This window comes from Carassius gibelio, chromosome A18, assembly GCF_023724105.1.
Source record: "Carassius gibelio isolate Cgi1373 ecotype wild population from Czech Republic chromosome A18, carGib1.2-hapl.c, whole genome shotgun sequence".
NCBI classification, from domain to species: domain Eukaryota; kingdom Metazoa; phylum Chordata; class Actinopteri; order Cypriniformes; family Cyprinidae; genus Carassius; species Carassius gibelio.
The window spans coordinates 24954490-24959933 of record NC_068388.1 but is presented as its reverse complement, the minus strand read 5'-3'; positions in this window follow the sequence as shown (position 1 = coordinate 24959933).

Below are 5444 nucleotides of genomic sequence, written 5' to 3'. Positions count from 1 at the left end.
TTATCTAATCAACCAATCACATGGCAGTTGCTTCAATGTATTTATGGGTGTGGTCCTGGTCAAGACAATCTCCTGAACTGCAAACTGAATGTCAGAATAGGAAAGAAAGGTGATTTAAGAAATTTTGAGCGTTGCATGGTTGTTGGTGCCAGACGTGCCGGTCTGAGTATTTCACAATCTGCTCAGTTACTTGGATTTTCAAGCACAACCATTTCTAGGGTTTACAAAGACTGGTGTGAAAAGGGAAACACATCCAGTATGCGGCAGTCCTGTGGGAGAAAATGCCTTGTTGATGCTAGAGGTCAGAGGAGAATGGGCCGACTGATTCAAGCTGATAGAAGAGCAACTTTAACTGAAATAACCACTCGTTACAAACCGAGATATGCAGCAAAGCATTTGTGAAGCCACAACACACACAACCTTGAGACGGATGGGCTACAACAGCAGAAGACCAAATAGGAAAAAGAGGCTACAATTTGCATGAGCTCACCAAAATTGGACAGTTGAAGACTGGAGAAATGTTGCCTGGTCTGATGATTATCGATTTTTGTTGAGACATTCCGATGTTAGAGTCATAATTTGGCGTTAACAGAATGAGAACATGGATCCATCATGCCTTGTTACCACTGTGCAGGCTGGTGGTGGTGGTGTAATGGTGTGGGGGATGTTTTCTTGGCACACTTTAGGGCCCTTAGTGTCAATTGGGCATTGTTTAAACACCAGGGTCTACCTGAGCATTGTTTCGGACCATGTCCATCCCTTTATGACCACCATGTACCCATCCTCTGATGGCTACTTCCAGCAGGATAATGCACCATGTCACAAAGCTCGAATCATTTCAAATTGGTTTCTTGAACATGACAATGAGTTCACTTTACTGAAATGACCCCCACAGTCACCAGATCTCAAACCAATAGAGCATCTCTGGGATGTGGTGGAACAGGAGCTTCGTGCCCTGGACGTGCATCTCACAAATCTCCATCAACTGCAGGATGCTATCCTATCAATATCGGCCAACATTTCTAAAGAATGATTTCAGTATCTCGTTGAATCAATGGCATGTAGAATTAAGGCAGTTCTGAAGGTGAAAGGGGGTCAAACACAGTATTAGTATGGTGTTCCTAATAGTCCTTTAGGTGTGTGTATATAACAAGAACTCACTGTGCGACTTGATGCTCAGGGGCGGATTTAGACATTTTGGGGCCCAAGGCAAACACAGACATGGGGCCCTCTACATCTCTTGTTTCCCTCCTTTTGTCAATCCTTATTTTTTTTTTAAAAGCCCTACTTGTTACTTCTCTTCAGCAGTCTTCACACAGTAATGATGTATAGACATCTGGAGTTGTATCTGTAAGAAAAAAAGAAAAATAAAAAGGATAAATTCTATCCTTGCTCTGAACTGGGCCTCTCTGCACTATTAAGCAGCGTTCTTTGTCAGTGAGATGTTTTGGCCAGAGTGCTTGGTCATCTTCAAGTTCAAGTGTAACACATTGGTCAGAATAGCCGTGTTTCCACTACCGAGCTAAGACCGGGCGTGCTAGTGCGTGCCAGGGCCAGTCGTGTTTCCACAGTCACTTCCGGGGCTTGATCGTGCCTCGCCGGGGCTTCCTCGGGGCCAACGGCCAGGGTTTTTTGGCCCGACGAAAACCTTGGGCCAAAGCGGGCCAGCTGGGGCTAGAGGAGGGGTTATGAACAAAGGCGGAGTTTCTCCGTGTCTGAAGAGCGTCAGCGTGGATCATTTCAAAAAGAAAACAGCTTTAACAGCAGCATTAACGACGTTTTAAAATAAGTTGAGCTCAAAACTCACTCTTAGTTAGCAGCAAGTGTTTGAAATAACTTGATCCGATGTGGATTATAATCACTAAACAAGGCAGAAATATTTATAAGCGATGTAAAAGACTATGCACGCTAAACATTAACGTTACACAGTAAACATGTTAAATATGACCGCTTGGAGAAATCAGACGTCAGCTTCTTATTCTCTATGACAATTGTGTATTTATTAAGTAACATTTTATCTGTCGTCTCGTTTCAAGAGTTTAGCTCCACGTTGCATATCATCAAAATATAATAATGATTTTTGTTCGGGAGCTTTTATAAAAATAGCGAGTCTACGCCGAGGATCATTTCAGAAAGATAACAGCTTTAACACCAGCATTAAACACTTTTTTTAAATCAGTTGAGCTCAAAACTCACTCTTAGTCAGCAGAGAGTGTTTGAAATAACTTGATCCAATGTGGATTATAATCACCATACAAGGCAGAAATATTTATAAGCGATGAAAAAGATATGCACGCTAAACATGTTACCATAGTAAACATGGTAAAATAAGACCGCTTGAAGAAATCAGACGTCAGCTCCTTATTCTCTATCACAATCATGTATTAAGTAACTTATATTATCTTTCACAAGCCTCGTCTCGAGAGTTTATCTCACGTTGCCTATCATAAAAGAATATAGCCTAATAATGTTTTTTGTTCGGGAGCTTTTATAAAAATATAGATATTATCATTCATTCTAAATGTGACGGCTACTGTGGCTAATAAACAGAAACAGACTCGACTGAATAAGCAGGCTATTTTCATAAGCGTTAAAAATAAATAAATAAAATAGAAATAAGTGTATTTATGTGTGATTTAATTTTGAGTCCTGATAAATTAAATCAATTCTATAGTTAAAACATCGATGATTTTGAATTTGAATATATAACAAAGCATGCAAACAAACGGCCGCTTTTAAGCCCTGGCTCGCACTGGGCCGACAGTGGAAATGCGGCTAGTGACTGCTAGTACTCATTACTCATCAATTTTGCTAAAAACTTTTTGCTTTCCTCCTGTTTCTTCCTTTTTTCAGCACCGCTTGGGTAGCTTCGCTTCATTTTTACTGTCAACACTTTCTCTCTGTACACAATGTCTATCACTGTCAATCACTTCTTCTTCATTTTCTTGGAACATTACAGCCTTGTCACTTTCGCAGATGTGCAGTAAGTGAAATAATGGAATAGTCCAATGTAGTGAGGTGGGGGGGGGGCCCTCCTGTCTGCGACACTAATGATTTGATGCCATTTTTCGCAAATGGAGTTTTAGAAATATATATTTTGCACGAAGTAAAAAAAAATAAAAATCTTTAAGCAAGTTAATGGGGCATTTTGGGGGCCCCTAGGTAGCTCGGGGCTCAAGGCAATTGCCGACCTTTGCCTAATGGTAAAGTCCGCCCCTGTTGATGCTTAAAGTTTTAAAATCCATATTTTCCCTCAGCAAAAGTGAACAGTTCTCTTACTCTCTAGAGGAAATCTGGCATCATTTCTCGTCAGTTCAGTTCAGCGCTTATAGAAGAGAAGGCAGGAATGGCTTATGTTCCATAATCACTGTCTTGGATAAGGCATATGGTATTGCATAATTCAGAAGCCACAGAAGAGATTAGATCACTCTGTAAAAACTGTAAAAAGAAATGGAGACAAAAGGACTGGCAGCACAACAAAAAATCTATTATTAACAAGGTCTGTTTCCTTTCCTTGTCTTTGTTCATTCATCACCAATATAAAAACATAAGGTGTCCAGCACCACAAATAAGTAACCGCTAGTGTGTTTTAAATATAGTGATCTGTCTGTAAGTGTGGAGCGCAGATGGGGTTTGGAAGACAATGACGATCTCAGTTCAATTTAGTTAGCTTCCTGCCAATGCTGTCTGGTCAAAGATAGTGATAGGTAATCATTTACAGTTTTTAAGAACCTAACAAGACTATTCTGATGTGATGAAATGAGTTAACAGAAATCCATCAGCAGTGTGAGCTCATAGGAAATGCAGCTGGATATTTCTTGATGGAGTGAATTTGTTAAAAAATGAACCCAATCTCCTTTAGCTGTGTGCTCCACTACTGCCTGCCAGACAGCCAGTTAAAGAAAGCCAAGTGTGATTTTCTTTTTCCTTTTGAGAGTTAAAAATGTGTGTTTCAGTCTCCTGTACCTCTTTTACTGAGCTCATTGCCCATATTTCACGTTAATGTTATAATCTTTATTTGACCCTGGTACTTTAACACTCACTATTCTAGTTCTATTCTTAAAAAAAAATCTAACTACCTTTCTAATCTTTTTGTATTATATTTTATTTTCATTTATTATGCAATTGTATATGTATGTGTGTGTGTATGTGTAAAGACCTCTAACTAGCTTGCTCTATTCTTTTCTGTTTTCTTTTTATTTATTATATTATTTAAAATCCCATGCTACGTGTACTGTATTAACCTAATTGAGACTTGTTATAGCACTTCTATATCATTGCTCTTTTTGTTGTTTTTGATTGCTTCCACTGTCTTCATCTGTAAGTCTGGATAAAAGCGTCTGCTAAATGAATAAATGTAAATGTAATAATCCACCAAAAATTATCGCCTTGATGCTGTTACAAACCTGTATGACTTTCTTTCATACACAAAAGAAAGGTTGAACACAAAAACTGTGTAGTCTGTGCTGGTAGCTTCAGAAAATACACAAAAGCAACATTCAATTTTCATAAAATCCTCCTTTATCACTTCATGCATCAGGAATTGCTTCTTGCAATTGGATTAAAAGTCATTTAAACTCACTGTAATTTATAATAATAATAATAATAATAATAATCCCGTACATTTATATAGCGCTTTTCTAAGCACTCAAAGTGCTTTACATAGTGCTTTGCCTCATCCACCACCGGTGTGCAGCACTAAACTGACGTTCAAGTTCAAAATCTAGTTGAGTCTTATATAACAACTAATCATGACCTAATAATAATAATAATTATATATATATATATATATATATATAATTTTTTGTGAAAAAAACACAAGAAAATATAAAATCATATACACAGTATGTAACATTTTCCTTTATTGTACAGTTGCATGGTTTGTCATGATTTCTAATGCAAGGAAACCTAATTGTAATCAATGATCACTTGTAAATGTAATTCTTCTGCCTTTTCATGGATTCTTATATATAGATAGTGAGGAAATGAGGGGCCACTCGATGATAGAGGCCTTTTAGAGAGATATTTTTATTAATAAACAAGGCTCTCAGTCCCTTTAGCCTAGCTGTACAGGTCTTTCTAACCCACTCCCACATATACTCCAAAACAGCTTTCACAATATAATCACAGTGCCTCATCCAGCCTTGTCAAGCAATGACGCACACATACACACTCACACACACACACACACGCACACACACACACACACACACACACGCGCGAACACACACACACACACACACACACACACGCACACACACACACACACGCGCGAACACACACGGTCTGACTCATGCTTTCTGGGTCCAAACTGCATCTGGTGGAACACAACATTTGTGTTTATAATAGACTCACAAACACACACACACACACACACACACACACACCCACACACACACACACACTCACACATACACTGGAAACACTCATATTCTGAGTAACAT